Source organism: Mixophyes fleayi, chromosome 4 (assembly GCF_038048845.1).
Source record: "Mixophyes fleayi isolate aMixFle1 chromosome 4, aMixFle1.hap1, whole genome shotgun sequence".
NCBI lineage: Eukaryota > Metazoa > Chordata > Amphibia > Anura > Limnodynastidae > Mixophyes > Mixophyes fleayi.
In genome coordinates this window covers 45,406,727-45,433,608 of record NC_134405.1, presented here as the reverse complement: position 1 = coordinate 45,433,608, position 26,882 = coordinate 45,406,727, and the positions used below count along the sequence as shown (strand labels likewise).

Here is a 26,882-nt window from a genome sequence, read left to right as displayed (position 1 = left end):
GTTCCCCTTCTTCGTAAATTAGTTTCACATCTGACCAGGGATTTGACAGCATCCCCATTTTTTTAGTCTAAAGAACTTCAACAGTCGGAGACATTTCCAAATCTAGAAAGAGAAAACTCCTCTCATCCTGACGGTCCAAATTCCCCATCTTCTGTCAACTTTGCAGTAAACAAAGTTGCATTTCTCAGACTGTAATGCTTTCTAGACAAACATCAAAATGTGCGCTGTGTGAGGATCGAACTCACAACCTTCAGATTATGAGACTGATGCGCTACCTACTGCGCTAACAAGGCAGTTGGTTGGCGTTTTCTGTTGACTAGGTGGTAAATTAACGATTATGCAATGGATTCCAGAAATTTTATTTTGTCTCTATTTCAAACATTGAAAGGTTTTCTCAAGGTGTTTTCATATGGTGTAGCGATAAGGATTCTTAGTTTTCACCCAGGCAAACCGCGTCTGATTCCCGCTATTTCAATAAATAAACAGTCAACTTTAGAGACAGAAGTAAAAAACTTAAGAAAATGTGTTGATATTTGCACCTAGGTGCTTTCTTCCTTCTTGCACAAACGCTCCCCTTTTCCTTAAATTCTTTTTTGAAAATGTCAAATGCTTTGACAATTCCAACACCTCTATTGTCGGTCAGAATTCAAGACTGCTAACATTTCCGGATGTTTTTTCAACTGGGTGAGAAATGGAATTGTGGTTCTCAGATGGGAATGGTATATGAAGTCAAGAGAGGCTACATTTCTCTATGTTCTAGCAACTGTCTGAGAAAAGGAATTCTGGTTCTCAGGTTGCAATTCTGCACTCTGAGGTCAATAATCATGAATAAGACGATGGAAATGCCTTATGCTCTCTATTTTCCAAAATTAGCTGCAAGCTTGATTATTAATTTGGCACCTTTCCCATTATTGTTGGCCTAAACTCATTCTGTAGCATGCAAGGTTTCATAGTTTATTTCCTGCTGTAAACTGAATAATCCTTCAATCTTGATAGGTAACATTTCTGGATGGTCTGTCAACTTTCTGAGACACCAGATTGACTCTCAGACTGAAAAGCACTGCTCTGAGGACAACAATCTGAAAGAAGACAATGGAAAATGCTTTATGTTCCCCTTCTTCGTAAATTAGTTTCACATCTGACCAGGGATTTGACAGCATCCCCATTTTTTTAGTCTAAAGAACTTCAACAGTCGCAGACATTTCCAAATCTAGAAAGAGAAAACTCCTCTCATCCTGACGGTCCAATTTCCCCATCTTCTGTCAACTTTGCAGTAAACACAGTTGCACTTCTCACACTGTAATGCTTTCTAGACAAACATCAAAATGTGCCCTGTGTGAGGATCGAACTCACGACCTTCAGATTATGAGACTGACGCGCTACCTACTGCGCTAACAAGGCAGCTGGTTGGCGTTTTCCGTTGACAAGGTGGTAAATCAAGGATTATGCAATGGATTCCAGAAATTTTATTTTGTCACTATTTTAAACATTGAAAGGTTTTCTTAAGGTGTTTTCATATGGTGTAGCGATAAGGATTCTTAGTTTTCACCCAGGCAAATCGCGTCTGATTCCCCCTATTTCAATAAATAAACAGTCAACTTTTGAGACAGAAGTAAAAAACTTAAGAAAATGTGTTGATATTTGCACCTAGGTGCTTTCTTCCTTCTTGCACAAACGCTCCCCTTTTCCTTAAATTCTTTTTTGAAAATGTCAAATGCTTTGATAATTCCAACACCTCTATTGTCAGTCAGAATTCAAGACTGCTAACAGTACCGGATGTTCTTTCAACTGGGTGAGAAATGGAATTGTGGTTCTCAGATGGCAATGGTATATGAAGTCAAGAGAGGCTACATTTCTCTATGTTCTAGCAACTGTCTGAGAAAAGAAATTCTGGTTCTCAGGTTGCAATTCTGCACTCTGAGGTCAATAATCATGAACAAGACAATGGAAATGCCTTATGCTCTCTATTTTACAAAATTAGCTGCAAGCTTGATGATTAATTTGGCACCTTTCCCATTATTGTTGGCCTAAACTCATTCTGTAGCATGCAAGGTTTCATAGTTTATTTCCTGCTGTAAACAGAATAATCATTCAATCTTGATAAGTAACATTTCTGGATGGTCTGTCAACATTCTGAGACACCAGATTAACTCTCAGACTGAAAAGCACTGCTCTGAGGACAACAATCTGAAAGAAGACAATGGAAAATGCTTTATGTTCCCCTTCTTCGTAAATTAGTTTCACATCTGACCAGGGATTTGACAGCATCCCCATTTTTTTAGTCTAAAGAACTTCAACAGTCGGAGACATTTCCAAATCTAGAAAGAGAAAACTCCTCTCATCCTGACGGTCCAATTTCCCCATCTTGTGTCAACTTTGCAGTAAACACAGTTGCATTTCTCAGACTGTAATGCTTTCTAGACAAACATCAAAATGTGCCCTGTGTGAGGATCGAACTCACGACCTTCAGATTATGAGACTGACGCGCTACCTACTGCGCTAACAAGGCAGTTGGTTGGTGTTTTCCGTTGACAAGGTGGTAAATTAACGATTATGCAATGGATTCCAGAAATTTTATTTTGTCACTATTTTAAACATTGAAAGGTTTTCTTAAGGTGTTTTCATATGGTGTAGCGATAAGGATTCTTAGTTTTCACCCAGGCAAACCGCGTCTGATTCCCGCTATTTCAATAAATAAACAGTCAACTTTAGAGACAGAAGTAAAAAACTTAGGAAAATGTGTTGATATTTGCACCTAGGTGCTTTCTTCCTTCTTGCACAAACGCTCCCCTTTTCCTTAAATTCTTTTTTGAAAATGTCAAATGCTTTGATAATTCCAACACCTCTATTGTCAGTCAGAATTCAAGACTGCTAACAGTACCGGATGTTCTTTCAACTGGGTGAGAAATGGAATTGTGGTTCTCAGATGGCAATGGTATATGAAGTCAAGAGAGGCTACATTTCTCTATGTTCTAGCAACTGTCTGAGAAAAGAAATTCTGGTTCTCAGGTTGCAATTCTGCACTCTGAGGTCAATAATCATGAACAAGACAATGGAAATGCCTTATGCTCTCTATTTTACAAAATTAGCTGCAAGCTTGATGATTAATTTGGCACCTTTCCCATTATTGTTGGCCTAAACTCATTCTGTAGCATGCAAGGTTTCATAGTTTATTTCCTGCTGTAAACAGAATAATCATTCAATCTTGATAGGTAACATTTCTGGATGGTCTGTCAACTTTCTGAGACACCAGATTAACTCTCAGACTGAAAAGCACTGCTCTGAGGACAACAATCTGAAAGAAGACAATGGAAAATGCTTTATGTTCCCCTTCTTCGTAAATTAGTTTCACATCTGACCAGGGATTTGACAGCATCCCCATTTTTTTAGTCTAAAGAACTTCAACAGTCGGAGACATTTCCAAATCTAGAAAGAGAAAACTCCTCTCATCCTGACGGTCCAATTTCCCCATCTTCTGTCAACTTTGCAGTAAACACAGTTGCACTTCTCAGACTGTAATGCTTTCTAGACAAACATCAAAATGTGCCCTGTGTGAGGATCGAACTCACGACCTTCAGATTATGAGACTGACGCGCTACCTACTGCGCTAACAAGGCAGTTGGTTGGCGTTTTCCGTTGACAAGGTGGTAAATCAAGGATTATGCAATGGATTCCAGAAATTTTATTTTGTCACTATTTTAAACATTGAAAGGTTTTCTTAAGGTGTTTTCATATGGTGTAGCGATAAGGATTCTTAGTTTTCACCCAGGCAAATCGCGTCTGATTCCCCCTATTTCAATAAATAAACAGTCAACTTTTGAGACAGAAGTAAAAAACTTAAGAAAATGTGTTGATATTTGCACCTAGGTGCTTTCTTCCTTCTTGCACAAACGCTCCCCTTTTCCTTAAATTCTTTTTTGAAAATGTCAAATGCTTTGATAATTCCAACACCTCTATTGTCAGTCAGAATTCAAGACTGCTAACAGTACCGGATGTTCTTTCAACTGGGTGAGAAATGGAATTGTGGTTCTCAGATGGCAATGGTATATGAAGTCAAGAGAGGCTACATTTCTCTATGTTCTAGCAACTGTCTGAGAAAAGAAATTCTGGTTCTCAGGTTGCAATTCTGCACTCTGAGGTCAATAATCATGAACAAGACAATGGAAATGCCTTATGCTCTCTATTTTACAAAATTAGCTGCAAGCTTGATGATTAATTTGGCACCTTTCCCATTATTGTTGGCCTAAACTCATTCTGTAGCATGCAAGGTTTCATAGTTTATTTCCTGCTGTAAACAGAATAATCATTCAATCTTGATAGGTAACATTTCTGGATGGTCTGTCAACTTTCTGAGACACCAGATTGACTCTCAGACTGAAAAGCACTGCTCTGAGGACAACAATCTGAAAGAAGAAAATGGAAAATGCTTTATGTTCCCCTTCTTCGTAAATTAGTTTCACATCTGACCAAGGATTTGACAGCATCCCCATTTTTTTAGTCTAAAGAACTTCAACAGTCGGAGACATTTCCAAATCTAGAAAGAGAAAACTCCTCTCATCCTGACGGTCCAATTTCCCCATCTTCTGTCAACTTTGCAGTAAACACAGTCGCATTTCTCAGACTGTAATGCTTTCTAGACAAACATCAAAATGTGCCTTGTGTGAGGATCGAACTCACGACCTTCAGATTATGAGACTGACGCGCTACCTACTGCGCTAACAAGGCAGTTGGTTGGCGTTTTCCGTTGACTAGGTGGTAAATTAACGATTATGCAATGGATTCCAGAAATTTTATTTTGTCACTATTTCAAACATTGAAAGGTTGTCTCAAGGTGTTTTCATATGGTGTAGCGATAAGGATTCTTAGTTTTCACCCAGGCAAATCGCGTCTGATTCCCCCTATTTCAATAAATAAACAGTCAACTTTTGAGACAGAAGTAAAAAACTTAGGAAAATGTGTTGATATTTGCACCTAGGTGCTTTCTTCCTTCTTGCACAAACGCTCCCCTTTTCCTTAAATTCTTTTTTGAAAATGTCAAATGCTTTGATAATTCCAACACCTCTATTGTCAGTCAGAATTCAAGACTGCTAACAGTACCGGATGTTCTTTCAACTGGGTGAGAAATGGAATTGTGGTTCTCAGATGGCAATGGTATATGAAGTCAAGAGAGGCTACATTTCTCTATGTTCTAGCAACTGTCTGAGAAAAGAAATTCTGGTTCTCAGGTTGCAATTCTGCACTCTGAGGTCAATAATCATGAACAAGACAATGGAAATGCCTTATGCTCTCTATTTTACAAAATTAGCTGCAAGCTTGATGATTAATTTGGCACCTTTCCCATTATTGTTGGCCTAAACTCATTCTGTAGCATGCAAGGTTTCATAGTTTATTTCCTGCTGTAAACAGAATAATCATTCAATCTTGATAAGTAACATTTCTGGATGGTCTGTCAACATTCTGAGACACCAGATTAACTCTCAGACTGAAAAGCACTGCTCTGAGGACAACAATCTGAAAGAAGACAATGGAAAATGCTTTATGTTCCCCTTCTTCGTAAATTAGTTTCACATCTGACCAGGGATTTGACAGCATCCCCATTTTTTTAGTCTAAAGAACTTCAACAGTCGGAGACATTTCCAAATCTAGAAAGAGAAAACTCCTCTCATCCTGACGGTCCAATTTCCCCATCTTCTGTCAACTTTGCAGTAAACACAGTTGCACTTCTCACACTGTAATGCTTTCTAGACAAACATCAAAATGTGCCCTGTGTGAGGATCGAACTCACGACCTTCAGATTATGAGACTGACGTGCTACCTACTGCGCTAACAAGGCAGTTGGTTGGCGTTTTCCGTTGACAAGGTGGTAAATTAACGATTATGCAATGGATTCCAGAAATTTTATTTTGTCACTATTTCAAACATTGAAAGGTTGTCTCAAGGTGTTTTCATATGGTGTAGCGATAAGGATTCTTAGTTTTCACCCAGGCAAACCGCGTCTGATTCCCGCTATTGCAATAAATAAACAGTCAACTTTAGAGACAGAAGTAAAAAACTTAGGAAAATGTGTTGATATTTGCACCTAGGTGCTTTCTTCCTTCTTGCACAAACGCTCCCCTTTTCCTTAAATTCTTTTTTGAAAATGTCAAATGCTTTGATAATTCCAACACCTCTATTGTCAGTCAGAATTCAAGACTGCTAACAGTACCGGATGTTCTTTCAACTGGGTGAGAAATGGAATTGTGGTTCTCAGATGGCAATGGTATATGAAGTCAAGATAGGCTACATTTCTCTATGTTCTAGCAACTGTCTGAGAAAAGAAATTCTGGTTCTCAGGTTGCAATTCTGCACTCTGAGGTCAATAATCATGAACAAGACAATGGAAATGCCTTATGCTCTCTATTTTACAAAATTAGCTGCAAGCTTGATGATTAATTTGGCACCTTTCCCATTATTGTTGGCCTAAACTCATTCTGTAGCATGCAAGGTTTCATAGTTTATTTCCTGCTGTAAACAGAATAATCATTCAATCTTGATAGGTAACATTTCTGGATGGTCTGTCAACTTTCTGAGACACCAGATTAACTCTCAGACTGAAAAGCACTGCTCTGAGGACAACAATCTGAAAGAAGACAATGGAAAATGCTTTATGTTCCCCTTCTTCGTAAATTAGTTTCACATCTGACCAGGGATTTGACAGCATCCCCATTTTTTTAGTCTAAAGAACTTCAACAGTCGGAGACATTTCCAAATCTAGAAAGAGAAAACTCCTCTCATCCTGACGGTCCAATTTCCCCATCTTCTGTCAACTTTGCAGTAAACACAGTTGCACTTCTCACACTGTAATGCTTTCTAGACAAACATCAAAATGTGCCCTGTGTGAGGATCGAACTCACGACCTTCAGATTATGAGACTGACGCGCTACCTACTGCGCTAACAAGGCAGTTGGTTGGCGTTTTCCGTTGACAAGGTGGTAAATCAAGGATTATGCAATGGATTCCAGAAATTTTATTTTGTCACTATTTTAAACATTGAAAGGTTTTCTTAAGGTGTTTTCATATGGTGTAGCGATAAGGATTCTTAGTTTTCACCCAGGCAAATCGCGTCTGATTCCCCCTATTTCAATAAATAAACAGTCAACTTTTGAGACAGAAGTAAAAAACTTAAGAAAATGTGTTGATATTTGCACCTAGGTGCTTTCTTCCTTCTTGCACAAACGCTCCCCTTTTCCTTAAATTCTTTTTTGAAAATGTCAAATGCTTTGATAATTCCAACACCTCTATTGTCAGTCAGAATTCAAGACTGCTAACAGTACCGGATGTTCTTTCAACTGGGTGAGAAATGGAATTGTGGTTCTCAGATGGCAATGGTATATGAAGTCAAGAGAGGCTACATTTCTCTATGTTCTAGCAACTGTCTGAGAAAAGAAATTCTGGTTCTCAGGTTGCAATTCTGCACTCTGAGGTCAATAATCATGAACAAGACAATGGAAATGCCTTATGCTCTCTATTTTACAAAATTAGCTGCAAGCTTGATGATTAATTTGGCACCTTTCCCATTATTGTTGGCCTAAACTCATTCTGTAGCATGCAAGGTTTCATAGTTTATTTCCTGCTGTAAACAGAATAATCATTCAATCTTGATAGGTAACATTTCTGGATGGTCTGTCAACTTTCTGAGACACCAGATTGACTCTCAGACTGAAAAGCACTGCTCTGAGGACAACAATCTGAAAGAAGAAAATGGAAAATGCTTTATGTTCCCCTTCTTCGTAAATTAGTTTCACATCTGACCAAGGATTTGACAGCATCCCCATTTTTTTAGTCTAAAGAACTTCAACAGTCGGAGACATTTCCAAATCTAGAAAGAGAAAACTCCTCTCATCCTGACGGTCCAATTTCCCCATCTTCTGTCAACTTTGCAGTAAACACAGTCGCATTTCTCAGACTGTAATGCTTTCTAGACAAACATCAAAATGTGCCTTGTGTGAGGATCGAACTCACGACCTTCAGATTATGAGACTGACGCGCTACCTACTGCGCTAACAAGGCAGTTGGTTGGCGTTTTCCGTTGACTAGGTGGTAAATTAACGATTATGCAATGGATTCCAGAAATTTTATTTTGTCACTATTTCAAACATTGAAAGGTTGTCTCAAGGTGTTTTCATATGGTGTAGCGATAAGGATTCTTAGTTTTCACCCAGGCAAATCGCGTCTGATTCCCCCTATTTCAATAAATAAACAGTCAACTTTTGAGACAGAAGTAAAAAACTTAGGAAAATGTGTTGATATTTGCACCTAGGTGCTTTCTTCCTTCTTGCACAAACGCTCCCCTTTTCCTTAAATTCTTTTTTGAAAATGTCAAATGCTTTGATAATTCCAACACCTCTATTGTCAGTCAGAATTCAAGACTGCTAACAGTACCGGATGTTCTTTCAACTGGGTGAGAAATGGAATTGTGGTTCTCAGATGGCAATGGTATATGAAGTCAAGAGAGGCTACATTTCTCTATGTTCTAGCAACTGTCTGAGAAAAGAAATTCTGGTTCTCAGGTTGCAATTCTGCACTCTGAGGTCAATAATCATGAACAAGACAATGGAAATGCCTTATGCTCTCTATTTTACAAAATTAGCTGCAAGCTTGATGATTAATTTGGCACCTTTCCCATTATTGTTGGCCTAAACTCATTCTGTAGCATGCAAGGTTTCATAGTTTATTTCCTGCTGTAAACAGAATAATCATTCAATCTTGATAAGTAACATTTCTGGATGGTCTGTCAACATTCTGAGACACCAGATTAACTCTCAGACTGAAAAGCACTGCTCTGAGGACAACAATCTGAAAGAAGACAATGGAAAATGCTTTATGTTCCCCTTCTTCGTAAATTAGTTTCACATCTGACCAGGGATTTGACAGCATCCCCATTTTTTTAGTCTAAAGAACTTCAACAGTCGGAGACATTTCCAAATCTAGAAAGAGAAAACTCCTCTCATCCTGACGGTCCAATTTCCCCATCTTCTGTCAACTTTGCAGTAAACACAGTTGCACTTCTCACACTGTAATGCTTTCTAGACAAACATCAAAATGTGCCCTGTGTGAGGATCGAACTCATGACCTTCAGATTATGAGACTGACGCGCTACCTACGGCACTAACAAGGCAGTTGGTTGGCGTTTTCTGTTGACAAGGTGGTAAATCAAGGATTATGCAATGGATTCCAGAAATTTTATTTTGTCACTATTTTAAACATTGAAAGGTTTTCTTAAGGTGTTTTCATATGGTGTAGCGATAAGGATTCTTAGTTTTCACCCAGGCAAACCGCGTCTGATTCCCCCTATTTCAATAAATAAACAGTCAACTTTTGAGACAGAAGTAAAAAACTTAAGAAAATGTGTTGATATTTGCACCTAGGTGCTTTCTTCCTTCTTGCACAAACGCTCCCCTTTTCCTTAAATTCTTTTTTGAAAATGTCAAATGCTTTGATAATTCCAACACCTCTATTGTCAGTCAGAATTCAAGACTGCTAACAGTACCGGATGTTCTTTCAACTGGGTGAGAAATGGAATTGTGGTTCTCAGATGGCAATGGTATATGAAGTCAAGAGAGGCTACATTTCTCTATGTTCTAGCAACTGTCTGAGTAAAGAAATTCTGGTTCTCAGGTTGCAATTCTGCACTCTGAGGTCAATAATCATGAACAAGACAATGGAAATGCCTTATGCTCTCTATTTTACAAAATTAGCTGCAAGCTTGATGATTAATTTGGCACCTTTCCCATTATTGTTGGCCTAAACTCATTCTGTAGCATGCAAGGTTTCATAGTTTATTTCCTGCTGTAAACAGAATAATCCTTCAATCTTGATAGGTAACATTCCTGGATGGTCTGTCAATTTTCTGAGACACCAGATTGACTCTCAGACTGAAAAGCACTGCTCTGAGGACAACAATCTGAAAGAAGACAATGGAAAATGCTTTATGTTCCCCTTCTTCGTAAATTAGTTTCACATCTGACCAGGGATTTGACAGCATCCCCATTTTTTTAGTCTAAAGAACTTCAACAGTCGGAGACATTTCGAAATCTAGAAAGAGAAAACTCCTCTCATCCTGACGGTCCAATTTCCCCATCTTCTGTCAACTTTGCAGTAAACACAGTTGCATCTCGCAGACTGTAATGCTTTCTAGACAAACATCAAAATGTGCCCTGTGTGAGGATTGAACTCACGACCTTCAGATTATGAGACTGACGCGCTACCTACTGCGCTAACAAGGCAGCTGGTTGGCGTATTCCGTTGACAAGGTGGTAAATCAAGGATTATGCAATGGATTCCAGAAATTTTATTTTGTCACTATTTTAAACATTGAAAGGTTTTCTTAAGGTGTTTTCATATGGTGTAGCGATAAGGATTCTTAGTTTTCACCCAGGCAAACCGCGTCTGATTCCCCCTATTTCAATAAATAAACAGTCAACTTTTGAGACAGAAGTAAAAAACTTAAGAAAATGTGTTGATATTTGCACCTAGGTGCTTTCTTCCTTCTTGCACAAACGCTCCCCTTTTCCTTAAATTCTTTTTTGAAAATGTCAAATGCTTTGATAATTCCAACACCTCTATTGTCAGTCAGAATTCAAGACTGCTAACAGTACCGGATGTTCTTTCAACTGGGTGAGAAATGGAATTGTGGTTCTCAGATGGCAATGGTATATGAAGTCAAGAGAGGCTACATTTCTCTATGTTCTAGCAACTGTCTGAGTAAAGAAATTCTGGTTCTCAGGTTGCAATTCTGCACTCTGAGGTCAATAATCATGAACAAGACAATGGAAATGCCTTATGCTCTCTATTTTACAAAATTAGCTGCAAGCTTGATGATTAATTTGGCACCTTTCCCATTATTGTTGGCCTAAACTCATTCTGTAGCATGCAAGGTTTCATAGTTTATTTCCTGCTGTAAACAGAATAATCCTTCAATCTTGATAGGTAACATTCCTGGATGGTCTGTCAATTTTCTGAGACACCAGATTGACTCTCAGACTGAAAAGCACTGCTCTGAGGACAACAATCTGAAAGAAGACAATGGAAAATGCTTTATGTTCCCCTTCTTCGTAAATTAGTTTCACATCTGACCAGGGATTTGACAGCATCCCCATTTTTTTAGTCTAAAGAACTTCAACAGTCGGAGACATTTCGAAATCTAGAAAGAGAAAACTCCTCTCATCCTGACGGTCCAATTTCCCCATCTTCTGTCAACTTTGCAGTAAACACAGTTGCATCTCGCAGACTGTAATGCTTTCTAGACAAACATCAAAATGTGCCCTGTGTGAGGATCGAACTCACGACCTTCAGATTATGAGACTGACGCGCTACCTACTGCGCTAACAAGGCAGCTGGTTGGCGTATTCCGTTGACAAGGTGGTAAATTAACGATTATGCAATGGATTCCAGAAATTTTATTTTGTCACTATTTCAAACATTGAAAGGTTGTCTCAAGGTGTTTTCATATGGTGTAGCGATAAGGATTCTTAGTTTTCACCCAGGCAAATCGCGTCTGATTCCCCCTATTTCAATAAATAAACAGTCAACTTTTGAGACAGAAGTAAAAAACTTAAGAAAATGTGTTGATATTTGCACCTAGGTGCTTTCTTCCTTCTTGCACAAACGCTCCCCTTTTCCTTAAATTCTTTTTTGAAAATGTCAAATGCTTTGATAATTCCAACACCTCTATTGTCAGTCAGAATTCAAGACTGCTAACAGTACCGGATGTTCTTTCAACTGGGTGAGAAATGGAATTGTGGTTCTCAGATGGCAATGGTATATGAAGTCAAGAGAGGCTACATTTCTCTATGTTCTAGCAACTGTCTGAGTAAAGAAATTCTGGTTCTCAGGTTGCAATTCTGCACTCTGAGGTCAATAATCATGAACAAGACAATGGAAATGCCTTATACTCTCTATTTTACAAAATTAGCTGCAAGCTTGATGATTAATTTGGCACCTTTCCCATTATTGTTTGCCTAAACTCATTCTGTAGCATGCAAGGTTTCATAGTTTATTTCCTGCTGTAAACAGAATAATCATTCAATCTTGATAGGTAACATTTCTGGATGGTCTGTCAACTTTCTGAGACACCAGATTGACTCTCAGACTGAAAAGCACTGCTCTGAGGACAACAATCTGAAAGAAGAAAATGGAAAATGCTTTATGTTCCCCTTCTTCGTAAATTAGTTTCACATCTGACCAGGGATTTGACAGCATCCCCATTTTTTTAGTCTAAAGAACTTCAACAGTCGGAGACATTTCCAAATCTAGAAAGAGAAAACTCCTCTCATCCTGATGGTCCAAATTCCCCATCTTCTGTCAACTTTGCAGTAAACACAGTTGCATTTCTCAGACTGTAATGCTTTCTAGACAAACATCAAAATGTGCCCTGTGTGAGGATCGAACTCACGACCTTCAGATTATGAGACTGACCCACTACCTACTGCGCTAACAAGGCAGTTGGCTGGCGTTTTCCGTTGACTAGGTGGTAAATTAACGATTATGCAATGGATTCCAGAAATTTTATTTTGTCTCTATTTCAAACATTGAAAGGTTTTCTCAAGGTGTTTTCATATGGTGTAGCGATAAGGATTCTTAGTTTTCACCCAGGCAAACCGCGTCTGATTCCTGCTATTTCAATAAATAAACAGTCAACTTTAGAGACAGAAGTAAAAAACTTAGGAAAATGTGTTGATATTTGCACCTAGGTGCTTTCTTCCTTCTTGCACAAACGCTCCCCTTTTCCTTAAATTCTTTTTTGAAAATGTCAAATGCTTTGATAATTCCAACACCTCTATTGTCAGTCAGAATTCAAGACTGCTAACAGTACCGGATGTTCTTTCAACTGGGTGAGAAATGGAATTGTGGTTCTCAGATGGCAATGGTATATGAAGTCAAGATAGGCTACATTTCTCTATGTTCTAGCAACTGTCTGAGAAAAGAAATTCTGGTTCTCAGGTTGCAATTCTGCACTCTGAGGTCAATAATCATGAACAAGACAATGGAAATGCCTTATGCTCTCTATTTTACAAAATTAGCTGCAAGCTTGATGATTAATTTGGCACCTTTCCCATTATTGTTGGCCTAAACTCATTCTGTAGCATGCAAGGTTTCATAGTTTATTTCCTGCTGTAAACAGAATAATCCTTCAATCTTGATAGGTAACATTTCTGGATGGTCTGTCAACTTTCTGAGACACCAGATTGACTCTCAGACTGAAAAGCACTGCTCTGAGGACAACAATCTGAAAGAAGACAATGGAAAATGCTTTATGTTCCCCTTCTTCGTAAATTAGTTTCACATCTGACCAGGGATTTGACAGCATCCCCATTTTTTTAGTCTAAAGAACTTCAACAGTCGGAGACATTTCCAAATCTAGAAAGAGAAAACTCCTCTCATCCTGACGGTCCAATTTCCCCATCTTCTGTCAACTTTGCAGTAAACACAGTTGCACTTCTCACACTGTAATGCTTTCTAGACAAACATCAAAATGTGCCTTGTGTGAGGATCGAACTCACGACCTTCAGATTATGAGACTGACGCGCTACCTACTGCGCTAACAAGGCAGTTGGTTGGCGTTTTCCGTTGACAAGGTGGTAAATCAAGGATTATGCAATGGATTCCAGAAATTTTATTTTGTCACTATTTTAAACATTGAAAGGTTTTCTTAAGGTGTTTTCATATGGTGTAGCGATAAGGATTCTTAGTTTTCACCCAGGCAAATCGCGTCTGATTCCCCCTATTTCAATAAATAAACAGTCAACTTTTGAGACAGAAGTAAAAAACTTAGGAAAATGTGTTGATATTTGCACCTAGGTGCTTTCTTCCTTCTTGCACAAACGCTCCCCTTTTCCTTAAATTCTTTTTTGAAAATGTCAAATGCTTTGATAATTCCAACACCTCTATTGTCAGTCAGAATTCAAGACTGCTAACAGTTCCGGATGTTCTTTCAACTGGGTGAGAAATGGAATTGTGGTTCTCAGATGGCAATGGTATATGAAGTCAAGAAAGGCTACATTTCTCTATGTTCTAGCAACTGTCTGAGTAAAGAAATTCTGGTTCTCAGGTTGCAATTCTGCACTCTGAGGTCAATACTCATGAACAAGACAATGGAAATGCCTTATGCTCTCTATTTTACAAAATTAGCTGCAAGCTTGATGATTAATTTGGCACCTTTCCCATTATTGTTGGCCTAAACTCATTCTGTAGCATGCAAGGTTTCATAGTTTATTTCCTGCTGTAAACAGAATAATCCTTCAATCTTGATAGGTAACATTTCTGGATGGTCTGTCAACTTTATGAGACACCAGATTAACTCTCAGACTGAAAAGCACCGCTCTGAGGACAACAATCTGAAAGAAGACAATGGAAAATGCTTTATGTTCCCCTTCTTCGTAAATTAGTTTCACATCTGACCAGGGATTTGACAGCATCCCCATTTTTTTAGTCTAAAGAACTTCAACAGTCGGAGACATTTCCAAATCTAGAAAGAGAAAACTCCTCTCATCCTGACGGTCCAATTTCCCCATCTTCTGTCAACTTTGCAGTAAACACAGTTGCACTTCTCACACTGTAATGCTTTCTAGACAAACATCAAAATGTGCCCTGTGTGAGGATCGAACTCACGACCTTCAGATTATGAGACTGACGTGCTACCTACTGCGCTAACAAGGCAGCTGGTTGGCGTTTTCCGTTGACAAGGTGGTAAATCAAGGATTATTCAATGGATTCAGAAATTTTATTTTGTCACTATTTCAAACATTGAAAGGTTGTCTCAAGCTGTTTTCATATGGTGTAGCGATAAGGATTCTTAGTTTTCACCCAGGCAGACCGCGTCTGATTCCCGCTATTTCAATAAATAAACAGTCAACTTTAGAGACAGAAGTAAAAAACTTAAGAAAATGTGTTGATATTTGCACCTAGGTGCTTTCTTCCTTCTTGCACAAACGCTCCCCTTTTCCTTAAATTCTTTTTTGAAAATGTCAAATGCTTTGATAATTCCAACACCTCTATTGTCAGTCAGAATTCAAGACTGCTAACAGTACCGGATGTTCTTTCAACTGGGTGAGAAATGGAATTGTGGTTCTCAGATGGCAATGGTATATGAAGTCAAGAGAGGCTACATTTCTCTATGTTCTAGCAACTGTCTGAGAAAAGAAATTCTGGTTCTCAGGTTGCAATTCTGCACTCTGAGGTCAATAATCATGAACAAGACAATGGAAATGCCTTATGCTCTCTATTTTACAAAATTAGCTGCAAGCTTGATGATTAATTTGGCACCTTTCCCATTATTGTTGGCCTAAACTCATTCTGTAGCATGCAAGGTTTCATAGTTTATTTCCTGCTGTAAACAGAATAATCATTCAATCTTGATAAGTAACATTTCTGGATGGTCTGTCAACATTCTGAGACACCAGATTAACTCTCAGACTGAAAAGCACTGCTCTGAGGACAACAATCTGAAAGAAGACAATGGAAAATGCTTTATGTTCCCCTTCTTCGTAAATTAGTTTCACATCTGACCAGGGATTTGACAGCATCCCCATTTTTTTTAGTCTAAAGAACTTCAACAGTCGGAGACATTTCCAAATCTAGAAAGAGAAAACTCCTCTCATCCTGACGGTCCAATTTCCCCATCTTGTGTCAACTTTGCAGTAAACACAGTTGCATTTCTCAGACTGTAATGCTTTCTAGACAAACATCAAAATGTGCCCTGTGTGAGGATCGAACTCACGACCTTCAGATTATGAGACTGACGCGCTACCTACTGCGCTAACAAGGCAGTTGGTTGGCGTTTTCCGTTGACAAGGTGGTAAATTAACGATTATGCAATGGATTCCAGAAATTTTATTTTGTCACTATTTTAAACATTGAAAGGTTTTCTTAAGGTGTTTTCATATGGTGTAGCGATAAGGATTCTTAGTTTTCACCCAGGCAAACCGCGTCTGATTCCCGCTATTTCAATAAATAAACAGTCAACTTTAGAGACAGAAGTAAAAAACTTAGGAAAATGTGTTGATATTTGCACCTAGGTGCTTTCTTCCTTCTTGCACAAACGCTCCCCTTTTCCTTAAATTCTTTTTTGAAAATGTCAAATGCTTTGATAATTCCAACACCTCTATTGTCAGTCAGAATTCAAGACTGCTAACAGTACCGGATGTTCTTTCAACTGGGTGAGAAATGGAATTGTGGTTCTCAGATGGCAATGGTATATGAAGTCAAGAGAGGCTACATTTCTCTATGTTCTAGCAACTGTCTGAGAAAAGAAATTCTGGTTCTCAGGTTGCAATTCTGCACTCTGAGGTCAATAATCATGAACAAGACAATGGAAATGCCTTATGCTCTCTATTTTACAAAATTAGCTGCAAGCTTGATGATTAATTTGGCACCTTTCCCATTATTGTTGGCCTAAACTCATTCTGTAGCATGCAAGGTTTCATAGTTTATTTCCTGCTGTAAACAGAATAATCATTCAATCTTGATAGGTAACATTTCTGGATGGTCTGTCAACTTTCTGAGACACCAGATTGACTCTCAGACTGAAAAGCACTGCTCCGAGGACAACAATCTGAAAGAAGACAATGGAAAATGCTTTATGTTCCCCTTCTTCGTAAATTAGTTTCACATCTGACCAGGGATTTGACAGCATCCCCATTTTTTTAGTCTAAAGAACTTCAACAGTCGGAGACATTTCCAAATCTAGAAAGAGAAAACTCCTCTCATCCTGACGGTCCAATTTCCCCATCTTCTGTCAACTTTGCAGTAAACACAGTTGCATTTCTCAGACTGTAATGCTTTCTAGACAAACATCAAAATGTGCCCTGTGTGAGGATCGAACTCATGACCTTCAGATTATGAGACTGACGTGCTACCTACTGCGCTAACAAGGCAGTTGGTTGGCGTTTTCCGTTGACAAGATGGTAAATTAACGATTATGCAATGGATTCCAGAAATTTTATTTTGTCACTATTTCAAACATTGAAAGGTTGTCTCAAGGTGTTTTCATATGGTGTAGCGATAAGGATTCTTAGTTTTCACCCAGGCAAACCGCGTCTGATTCCCGCTATTTCAATAAATAAACAGTCAACTTTAGAGACAGAAGTAAAAAACTTAAGAAAATGTGTTGATATTTGCACCTAGGTGCTTTCTTCCTTCTTGCACAAACGCTCCCCTTTTCCTTAAATTCTTTTTTGAAAATGTCAAATGCTTTGATAATTCCAACACCTCTATTGTCAGTCAGAATTCAAGACTGCTAACAGTACCGGATGTTCTTTCAACTGGGTGAGAAATGGAATTGTGGTTCTCAGATGGCAATGGTATATGAAGTCAAGAGAGGCTACATTTCTCTATGTTCTAGCAACTGTCTGAGAAAAGAAATTCTGGTTCTCAGGTTGCAATTCTGCACTCTGAGGTCAATAATCATGAACAAGACAATGGAAATGCCTTATGCTCTCTATTTTACAAAATTAGCTGCAAGCTTGATGATTAATTTGGCACCTTTCCCATTATTGTTGGCCTAAACTCATTCTGTAGCATGCAAGGTTTCATAGTTTATTTCCTGCTGTAAACAGAATAATCATTCAATCTTGATAGGTAACATTTCTGGATGGTCTGTCAACTTTCTGAGACACCAGATTAACTCTCAGACTGAAAAGCACTGCTCTGAGGACAACAATCTGAAAGAAGACAATGGAAAATGCTTTATGTTCCCCTTCTTCGTAAATTAGTTTCACATCTGACCAGGGATTTGACAGCATCCCCATTTTTTTAGTCTAAAGAACTTCAACAGTCGGAGACATTTCCAAATCTAGAAAGAGAAAACTCCTCTCATCCTGACAGTCCAATTTCCCCATCTTGTGTCAACTTTGCAGTAAACACAGTTGCATTTCTCACACTGTAATGCTTTCTAGACAAACATCAAAATGTGCCCTATGTGAGGATCGAACTCACGACCTTCAGATTATGAGACTGACACGCTACCTACTGTGCTAACAAGGCAGTTGGTTGGCGTTTTCCGTTGACAAGGTGGTAAATTAACGATTATGCAATGGATTCCAGAAATTTTATTTTGTCACTATTTCAAACATTGAAAGGTTGTCTCAAGGTGTTTTCATATGGTGTAGCGATAAGGATTCTTAGTTTTCACCCAGGCAAACCGCGTCTGATTCCTGCTATTTCAATAAATAAACAGTCAACTTTAGAGACAGAAGTAAAAAACTTAGGAAAATGTGTTGATATTTGCACCTAGGTGCTTTCTTCCTTCTTGCACAAACGCTCCCCTTTTCCTTAAATTCTTTTTTGAAAATGTCAAATGCTTTGATAATTCCAACACCTCTATTGTCAGTCAGAATTCAAGACTGCTAACAGTACCGGATGTTCTTTCAACTGGGTGAGAAATGGAATTGTGGTTCTCAGATGGCAATGGTATATGAAGTCAAGATAGGCTACATTTCTCTATGTTCTAGCAACTGTCTGAGAAAAGAAATTCTGGTTCTCAGGTTGCAATTCTGCACTCTGAGGTCAATAATCATGAACAAGACAATGGAAATGCCTTATGCTCTCTATTTTACAAAATTAGCTGCAAGCTTGATGATTAATTTGGCACCTTTCCCATTATTGTTGGCCTAAACTCATTCTGTAGCATGCAAGGTTTCATAGTTTATTTCCTGCTGTAAACAGAATAATCCTTCAATCTTGATAGGTAACATTTCTGGATGGTCTGTCAACTTTCTGAGACACCAGATTGACTCTCAGACTGAAAAGCACTGCTCTGAGGACAACAATCTGAAAGAAGACAATGGAAAATGCTTTATGTTCCCCTTCTTCGTAAATTAGTTTCACATCTGACCAGGGATTTGACAGCATCCCCATTTTTTTAGTCTAAAGAACTTCAACAGTCGGAGACATTTCCAAATCTAGAAAGAGAAAACTCCTCTCATCCTGACGGTCCAATTTCCCCATCTTCTGTCAACTTTGCAGTAAACACAGTTGCATCTCTCAGACTGTAATGCTTTCTAGACAAACATCAAAATGTGCTCTGTGTGAGGATCGAGCTCACGACCTTCAGATAATGATACTGACGCACTACCTACTGCGCTAACAAGGCAGTTGGTTGGCATTTTCCGTTGTCAAGGTGGTAAATCAAGGATTATGCAATGGATTCCAGAAATTTTATTTTGTCACTATTTCAAACATTGAAAGGTTGTCTCAAGGTGTTTTCATATGGTGTAGCGATAAGGATTCTTAGTTTTCACCCAGGCAAACCGCGTCTGATTCCCGCTATTTCAATAAATAAACAGTCAACTTTTGAGACAGAAGTAAAAAACTTAAGAAAATGTGTTGATATTTGCACCTAGGTGCTTTCTTCCTTCTTGCACAAACGCTCCCCTTTTCCTTAAATTCTTTTTTGAAAATGTCAAATGCTTTGATAATTCCAACACCTCTATTGTCAGTCAGAATTCAAGACTGCTAACAGTACCGGATGTTCTTTCAACTGGGTGAGAAATGGAATTGTGGTTCTCAGATGGCAATGGTATATGAAGTCAAGATAGGCTACATTTCTCTATGTTCTAGCAACTGTCTGAGAAAAGAAATTCTGGTTCTCAGGTTGCAATTCTGCACTCTGAGGTCAATAATCATGAACAAGACAATGGAAATGCCTTATGCTCTCTATTTTACAAAATTAGCTGCAAGCTTGATGATTAATTTGGCACCTTTCCCATTATTGTTGGCCTAAACTCATTCTGTAGCATGCAAGGTTTCATAGTTTATTTCCTGCTGTAAACAGAATAATCCTTCAATCTTGATAGGTAACATTTCTGGATGGTCTGTCAACTTTCTGAGACACCAGATTGACTCTCAGACTGAAAAGCACTGCTCTGAGGACAACAATCTGAAAGAAGACAATGGAAAATGCTTTATGTTCCCCTTCTTCGTAAATTAGTTTCACATCTGACCAGGGATTTGACAGCATCCCCATTTTTTTAGTCTAAAGAACTTCAACAGTCGGAGACATTTCCAAATCTAGAAAGAGAAAACTCCTCTCATCCTGACGGTCCAATTTCCCCATCTTCTGTCAACTTTGCAGTAAACACAGTTGCATTTCTCAGACTGTAATGCTTTCTAGACAAACATCAAAATGTGCCCTGTGTGAAGATCGAACTCACGACCTTCAGATTATGAGACTGACGCGCTACCTACTGCGCTAACAAGGCAGTTGGTTGGCATTTTCCGTTGACAAGGTGGTAAATTAACGATTAGGCAATGGATTCCAGAAATTTTATTTTGTCACTATTTCAAACATTGAAAGGTTGTCTCAAGGTGTTTTCATATGGTGTAGCGATAAGGATTCTTAGTTTTCACCCAGGCAAACCGCGTCTGATTCCCGCTATTTCAATAAATAAACAGTCAACTTTAGAGACAGAAGTAAAAAACTTAGGAAAATGTGTTGATATTTGCACCTAGGTGCTTTCTTCCTTCTTGCACAAACGCTCCCCTTTTCCTTAAATTCTTTTTTGAAAATGTCAAATGCTTTGATAATTCCAACACCTCTATTGTCAGTCAGAATTCAAGACTGCTAACAGTACCGGATGTTCTTTCAACTGGGTGAGAAATGGAATTGTGGTTCTCAGATGGCAATGGTATATGAAGTCAAGAGAGGCTACATTTCTCTATGTTCTAGCAACTGTCTGAGAAAAGAAATTCTGGTTCTCAGGTTGCAATTCTGCACTCTGAGGTCAATAATCATGAACAAGACAATGGAAATGCCTTATGCTCTCTATTTTACAAAATTAGCTGCAAGCTTGATGATTAATTTGGCACCTTTCCCATTATTGTTGGCCTAAACTCATTCTGTAGCATGCAAGGTTTCATAGTTTATTTCCTGCTGTAAACAGAATAATCCTTCAATCTTGATAGGTAACATTTCTGGATGGTCTGTCAACTTTCTGAGACACCAGATTGACTCTCAGACTGAAAAGCACTGCTCTGAGGACAACAATCTGAAAGAAGACAATGGAAAATGCTTTATGTTCCCCTTCTTCGTAAATTAGTTTCACATCTGACCAGGGATTTGACAGCATCCCCATTTTTTTAGTCTAAAGAACTTCAACAGTCGGAGACATTTCCAAATCTAGAAAGAGAAAACTCCTCTCATCCTGACGGTCCAATTTCCCCATCTTCTGTCAACTTTGCAGTAAACACAGTTGCACTTCTCACACTGTAATGCTTTCTAGACAAACATCAAAATGTGCCCTGTTTGAGGATCGAACTCACGACCTTCAGATTATGAGACTGACGCGCTACCTACTGCGCTAACAAGGCAGTTGGTTGGCGTTTTCCGTTGACAAGGTGGTAAATCAAGGATTATGCAATGGATTCCAGAAATTTTATTTTGTCACTATTTTAAACATTGAAAGGTTTTCTTAAGGTGTTTTCATATGGTGTAGCGATAAGGTTTCTTAGTTTTCACCCAGGCAAATCGCGTCTGATTCCCCCTATTTCAATAAATAAACAGTCAACTTTTGAGACAGAAGTAAAAAACTTAAGAAAATGTGTTGATATTTGCACCTAGGTGCTTTCTTCCTTCTTGCACAAACGCTCCGCCTTTTCCTTAAATTCTTTTTTGAAAATGTCAAATGCTTTGATAATTCCAACACCTCTATTGTCAGTCAGAATTCAAGACTGCTAACAGTACCGGATGTTCTTTCAACTGGGTGAGAAATGGAATTGTGGTTCTCAGATGGCAATGGTATATGAAGTCAAGAGAGGCTACATTTCTCTATGTTCTAGCAACTGTCTGAGAAAAGAAATTCTGGTTCTCAGGTTGCAATTCTGCACTCTGAGGTCAATAATCATGAACAAGACAATGGAAATGCCTTATGCTCTCTATTTTACAAAATTAGCTGCAAGCTTGATGATTAATTTGGCACCTTTCCCATTATTGTTGGCCTAAACTCATTCTGTAGCATGCAAGGTTTCATAGTTTATTTCCTGCTGTAAACAGAATAATCCTTCAATCTTGATAGGTAACATTTCTGGATGGTCTGTCAACTTTCTGAGACACCAGATTGACTCTCAGACTGAAAAGCACTGCTCTGAGGACAACAATCTGAAAGAAGACAATGGAAAATGCTTTATGTTCCCCTTCTTCGTAAATTAGTTTCACATCTGACCAGGGATTTGACAGCATCCCCATTTTTTTAGTCTAAAGAACTTCAACAGTCGGAGACATTTCCAAATCTAGAAAGAGAAAACTCCTCTCATCCTGACGGTCCAATTTCCCCATCTTCTGTCAACTTTGCAGTAAACACAGTTGCACTTCTCACACTGTAATGCTTTCTAGACAAACATCAAAATGTGCCCTGTGTGAGGATTGAACTCACGACCTTCAGATTATGAGACTGACGCGCTACCTACTGCGCTAACAAGGCAGTTGGTTGGCATTTTCCTTTGACAAGGTGGTAAATTAACGATTATGCAATCGATTCCAGAAATTTTATTTTGTCACTATTTCAAACATTGAAAGGTTGTCTCAAGGTGTTTTCATATGGTGTAGCGATAAGGATTCTTAGTTTTCACCCAGGCAAACCGCGTCTGATTCCCGCTATTTCAATAAATAAACAGTCAACTTTAGAGACAGAAGTAAAAAACTTAAGAAAATGTGTTGATATTTGCACCTAGGTGCTTTCTTCCTTCTTGCACAAACGCTCCCCTTTTCCTTAAATTCTTTTTTGAAAATGTCAAATGCTTTGATAATTCCAACACCTCTATTGTCAGTCAGAATTCAAGACTGCTAACAGTACCGGATGTTCTTTCAACTGGGTGAGAAATGGAATTGTGGTTCTCAGATGGCAATGGTATATGAAGTCAAGAGAGGCTACATTTCTCTATGTTCTAGCAACTGTCTGAGTAAAGAAATTCTGGTTCTCAGGTTGCAATTCTGCACTCTGAGGTCAATAATCATGAACAAGACAATGGAAATGCCTTATGCTCTCTATTTTACAAAATTAGCTGCAAGCTTGATGATTAATTTGGCACCTTTCCCATTATTGTTGGCCTAAACTCATTCTGTAGCATGCAAGGTTTCATAGTTTATTTCCTGCTGTAAACAGAATAATCCTTCAATCTTGATAGGTAACATTTCTGGATGGTCTGTCAACTTTCTGAGACACCAGATTGACTCTCAGACTGAAAAGCACTGCTCTGAGGACAACAATCTGAAAGAAGACAATGGAAAATGCTTTATGTTCCCCTTCTTCGTAAATTAGTTTCACATCTGACCAGGGATTTGACAGCATCCCCATTTTTTTAGTCTAAAGAACTTCAACAGTCGGAGACATTTCGAAATCTAGAAAGAGAAAACTCCTCTCATCCTGACGGTCCAATTTCCCCATCTTCTGTCAACTTTGCAGTAAACACAGTTGCATCTCTCAGACTGTAATGCTTTCTAGACAAACATCAAAATGTGCTCTGTGTGAGGATCGAGCTCACGACCTTCAGATAATGATACTGACGCACTACCTACTGCGCTAACAAGGCAGTTGGTTGGCATTTTCCGTTGTCAAGGTGGTAAATCAAGGATTATGCAATGGATTCCAGAAATTTTATTTTGTCACTATTTCAAACATTGAAAGGTTGTCTCAAGGTGTTTTCATATGGTGTAGCGATAAGGATTCTTAGTTTTCACCCAGGCAAACCGCGTCTGATTCCCGCTATTTCAATAAATAAACAGTCAACTTTTGAGACAGAAGTAAAAAACTTAAGAAAATGTGTTGATATTTGCACCTAGGTGCTTTCTTCCTTCTTGCACAAACGCTCCCCTTTTCCTTAAATTCTTTTTTGAAAATGTCAAATGCTTTGATAATTCCAACACCTCTATTGTCAGTCAGAATTCAAGACTGCTAACAGTACCGGATGTTCTTTCAACTGGGTGAGAAATGGAATTGTGGTTCTCAGATGGCAATGGTATATGAAGTCAAGATAGGCTACATTTCTCTATGTTCTAGCAACTGTCTGAGAAAAGAAATTCTGGTTCTCAGGTTGCAATTCTGCACTCTGAGGTCAATAATCATGAACAAGACAATGGAAATGCCTTATGCTCTCTATTTTACAAAATTAGCTGCAAGCTTGATGATTAATTTGGCACCTTTCCCATTATTGTTGGCCTAAACTCATTCTGTAGCATGCAAGGTTTCATAGTTTATTTCCTGCTGTAAACAGAATAATCCTTCAATCTTGATAGGTAACATTTCTGGATGGTCTGTCAACTTTCTGAGACACCAGATTGACTCTCAGACTGAAAAGCACTGCTCTGAGGACAACAATCTGAAAGAAGACAATGGAAAATGCTTTATGTTCCCCTTCTTCGTAAATTAGTTTCACATCTGACCAGGGATTTGACAGCATCCCCATTTTTTTAGTCTAAAGAACTTCAACAGTCGGAGACATTTCCAAATCTAGAAAGAGAAAACTCCTCTCATCCTGACGGTCCAATTTCCCCATCTTCTGTCAACTTTGCAGTAAACACAGTTGCATTTCTCAGACTGTAATTCTTTCTAGACAAACATCAAAATGTGCCCTGTGTGAGGATCGAACTCACGACCTTCAGATTATGAGACTGACACGCTACCCACTGCGCTAACAAGGCAGTTGGTTGGCGTTTTCCGTTGACAAGGTGGTTAATCAAGGATTATGCAATGGATTCCAGAAATTTTATTTTGTCACTATTTTAAACATTGAAAGGTTTTCTTAAGGTGTTTTCATATGGTGTAGCGATAAGGATTCTTAGTTTTCACCCAGGCAAACCGCGTCTGATTCCCCCTATTTCAATAAATAAACAGTCAACTTTTGAGACAGAAGTAAAAAACTGAAGAAAATGTGTTGATATTTGCACCTAGGTGCTTTCTTCCTTCTTGCACAAACGCTCCCCTTTTCCTTAAATTCTTTTTTGAAAATGTCAAATGCTTTGATAATTCCAACACCTCTATTGTCAGTCAGAATTCAAGACTGCTAACAGTACCGGATGTTCTTTCAACTGGGTGAGAAATGGAATTGTGGTTCTCAGATGGCAATGGTATATGAAGTCAAGAGAGGCTACATTTCTCTATGTTCTAGCAACTGTCTGAGAAAAGAAATTCTGGTTCTCAGGTTGCAATTCTGCACTCTGAGGTCAATAATCATGAACAAGACAATGGAAATGCCTTATGCTCTCTATTTTACAAAATTAGCTGCAAGCTTAATGATTAATTTGGCACCTTTCCCATTATTGTTGGCCTAAACTCATTCTGTAGCATGCAAGGTTTCATAGTTTATTTCCTGCTGTAAACAGAATAATCCTTTATTCTTGATAGGTAACATTTCTGGATGGTCTGTCAACTTTCTGAGACACCAGATTAACTCTCAGACTGAAAAGCACTGCTCTGAGGACAACAATCTGAAAGAAGACAATGGAAAATGCTTTATGTTCCCCCTCTTCCTAAATTAGTTTCACATCTGACCAGGGATTTGACAGCATCCCCATTTTTTTAGTCTAAAGAACTTCAACAGTCGGAGACATTTCCAAATCTAGAAAGAGAAAAATCCTCTCATCCTGACGGTCCAATTCCCCCATCTTTGCTAGAAACAGAGTCACATCTAGACAAAAATCATCAATTCTGTGTGAGAATCAAACTCACATCCTACACATTTTGAGACTGCTGTGCTGTCTACTGCACTAACAATTCAGCTGGTTTGGCTTTTGCTTTGACCAGGTGGTAAACCAAGGCTTGGGACATGTACTTTCCAGTATCTGAAGTAGTATACAATGTTCTACTTCTGCTGGTGGCTCCTCCTTCCCTGTCACTTATCTCCCAGATTATATTTCACACTCATGTAAATGATACTACTGCTGAGCTTGGTCCCAGGTTTGCTTAACCTTTATTGGTGACACCAGGGTGACAGAGGATAAAAAGCTCCATGGATACCATACTTAATGCTGTTGTAGAAGAGATACTTAAATGATGGAGTTTTTCCCACAAGTATATATGTTGGGGCAGATCATGCACCTGATGTGCTAGCTATGCACGCAGAAGGAAAATATTTGAGCATTGTGCCTGTGGGGGGATTAATAATAGCAAAATAAAGAAGGATCTGTTAATGCCATGGGTACTGTTTACCAACAATAATCGTTGTAAGAATATAGTAACCAAGATTAAAGTGAAGATAAACAGGTTGATGGAGAGATGTTTGCATATCATTGACTTGCATCCACTACACCTGTAAAGGTGGAACTTGGGTAGACAAGGTGGGCAGCTAGTGTAACAATGGGAAATCATGACTATCAGCAGCACTATCCTATCTAGCTGCTTCTGTTTGGTTGACTGCGTGTTGACCTCTACAGCTGATAGTACTTAAATCATTAGCTTCATGACCACAATTTATCAAGTCACGGCATATGTCTATTTGCATTACTTAATTGACATTTCCATTTAGTCTGTCCAATTTTAAAGGGTCAGACAACAGATGTGTAGGTGTTTGTGTTTAATTCCATTTTGATGATGACATTTTCACATTTATTAATAACTTTCAGTACAATATTCTCTTATTTGTATATGACACTTCATTTTATTACTATATGAGGTACAAATAGGTGGAGCATCCAGGTAACACCGTGCAAAAGCAAGTCTTTTTGTAGTGCACAACTAGTGTGTTTCATAAATAAGGCACTATATAGGCACTTTGGAGGGGTCATAGATAAGCCATGAATAGATCAACAAGTAATATTTATAGGGAAAACTTTTCTTGTCAAACGAAACAGCAGAAAATAAATATGTCTTTTTTGGCACTTCATTAATGGAAATATTCAGCTCCTGAAAAGAGTA

At 38.5% G+C, this 26,882-nt stretch overlaps 21 non-coding genes across 21 annotated transcripts; all 21 read right to left on the bottom strand.

Moving 5' to 3' along the window:
- Positions 1-220: 220 nt before the first annotated feature.
- Positions 221-293, bottom strand: TRNAM-CAU (transfer RNA methionine (anticodon CAU)). The gene has a single exon. It is a non-coding gene; the product is annotated as a tRNA-Met (tRNA).
- Positions 294-1,328: 1,035 nt separating this feature from the next.
- On the bottom strand, positions 1,329-1,401 carry TRNAM-CAU (transfer RNA methionine (anticodon CAU)). Its single transcript has one exon. It is a non-coding gene; the product is annotated as a tRNA-Met (tRNA).
- Positions 1,402-2,436: 1,035 nt separating this feature from the next.
- On the bottom strand, positions 2,437-2,509 carry TRNAM-CAU (transfer RNA methionine (anticodon CAU)). The gene has a single exon. It is a non-coding gene; the product is annotated as a tRNA-Met (tRNA).
- Positions 2,510-3,544: 1,035 nt separating this feature from the next.
- Positions 3,545-3,617, bottom strand: TRNAM-CAU (transfer RNA methionine (anticodon CAU)). Its single transcript has one exon. It is a non-coding gene; the product is annotated as a tRNA-Met (tRNA).
- Positions 3,618-4,652: 1,035 nt separating this feature from the next.
- On the bottom strand, positions 4,653-4,725 carry TRNAM-CAU (transfer RNA methionine (anticodon CAU)). The gene has a single exon. It is a non-coding gene; the product is annotated as a tRNA-Met (tRNA).
- A 1,035-nt stretch (positions 4,726-5,760) lies between these two features.
- TRNAM-CAU (transfer RNA methionine (anticodon CAU)) lies at positions 5,761-5,833 on the bottom strand. Its single transcript has one exon. It is a non-coding gene; the product is annotated as a tRNA-Met (tRNA).
- A 1,035-nt stretch (positions 5,834-6,868) lies between these two features.
- TRNAM-CAU (transfer RNA methionine (anticodon CAU)) lies at positions 6,869-6,941 on the bottom strand. Its single transcript has one exon. It is a non-coding gene; the product is annotated as a tRNA-Met (tRNA).
- Positions 6,942-7,976: 1,035 nt separating this feature from the next.
- Positions 7,977-8,049, bottom strand: TRNAM-CAU (transfer RNA methionine (anticodon CAU)). The gene has a single exon. It is a non-coding gene; the product is annotated as a tRNA-Met (tRNA).
- Positions 8,050-9,084: 1,035 nt separating this feature from the next.
- On the bottom strand, positions 9,085-9,157 carry TRNAM-CAU (transfer RNA methionine (anticodon CAU)). The gene has a single exon. It is a non-coding gene; the product is annotated as a tRNA-Met (tRNA).
- A 1,035-nt stretch (positions 9,158-10,192) lies between these two features.
- On the bottom strand, positions 10,193-10,265 carry TRNAM-CAU (transfer RNA methionine (anticodon CAU)). Its single transcript has one exon. It is a non-coding gene; the product is annotated as a tRNA-Met (tRNA).
- Positions 10,266-11,300: 1,035 nt separating this feature from the next.
- On the bottom strand, positions 11,301-11,373 carry TRNAM-CAU (transfer RNA methionine (anticodon CAU)). Its single transcript has one exon. It is a non-coding gene; the product is annotated as a tRNA-Met (tRNA).
- A 1,035-nt stretch (positions 11,374-12,408) lies between these two features.
- On the bottom strand, positions 12,409-12,481 carry TRNAM-CAU (transfer RNA methionine (anticodon CAU)). The gene has a single exon. It is a non-coding gene; the product is annotated as a tRNA-Met (tRNA).
- A 1,035-nt stretch (positions 12,482-13,516) lies between these two features.
- TRNAM-CAU (transfer RNA methionine (anticodon CAU)) lies at positions 13,517-13,589 on the bottom strand. Its single transcript has one exon. It is a non-coding gene; the product is annotated as a tRNA-Met (tRNA).
- Positions 13,590-14,624: 1,035 nt separating this feature from the next.
- TRNAM-CAU (transfer RNA methionine (anticodon CAU)) lies at positions 14,625-14,697 on the bottom strand. The gene has a single exon. It is a non-coding gene; the product is annotated as a tRNA-Met (tRNA).
- A 1,035-nt stretch (positions 14,698-15,732) lies between these two features.
- On the bottom strand, positions 15,733-15,805 carry TRNAM-CAU (transfer RNA methionine (anticodon CAU)). Its single transcript has one exon. It is a non-coding gene; the product is annotated as a tRNA-Met (tRNA).
- Positions 15,806-16,840: 1,035 nt separating this feature from the next.
- Positions 16,841-16,913, bottom strand: TRNAM-CAU (transfer RNA methionine (anticodon CAU)). The gene has a single exon. It is a non-coding gene; the product is annotated as a tRNA-Met (tRNA).
- Positions 16,914-17,948: 1,035 nt separating this feature from the next.
- Positions 17,949-18,021, bottom strand: TRNAM-CAU (transfer RNA methionine (anticodon CAU)). Its single transcript has one exon. It is a non-coding gene; the product is annotated as a tRNA-Met (tRNA).
- Positions 18,022-20,164: 2,143 nt separating this feature from the next.
- Positions 20,165-20,237, bottom strand: TRNAM-CAU (transfer RNA methionine (anticodon CAU)). Its single transcript has one exon. It is a non-coding gene; the product is annotated as a tRNA-Met (tRNA).
- A 1,035-nt stretch (positions 20,238-21,272) lies between these two features.
- On the bottom strand, positions 21,273-21,345 carry TRNAM-CAU (transfer RNA methionine (anticodon CAU)). Its single transcript has one exon. It is a non-coding gene; the product is annotated as a tRNA-Met (tRNA).
- A 1,036-nt stretch (positions 21,346-22,381) lies between these two features.
- On the bottom strand, positions 22,382-22,454 carry TRNAM-CAU (transfer RNA methionine (anticodon CAU)). Its single transcript has one exon. It is a non-coding gene; the product is annotated as a tRNA-Met (tRNA).
- Positions 22,455-24,597: 2,143 nt separating this feature from the next.
- Positions 24,598-24,670, bottom strand: TRNAM-CAU (transfer RNA methionine (anticodon CAU)). Its single transcript has one exon. It is a non-coding gene; the product is annotated as a tRNA-Met (tRNA).
- Between the last annotated feature and the right edge of the window lie 2,212 nt (positions 24,671-26,882).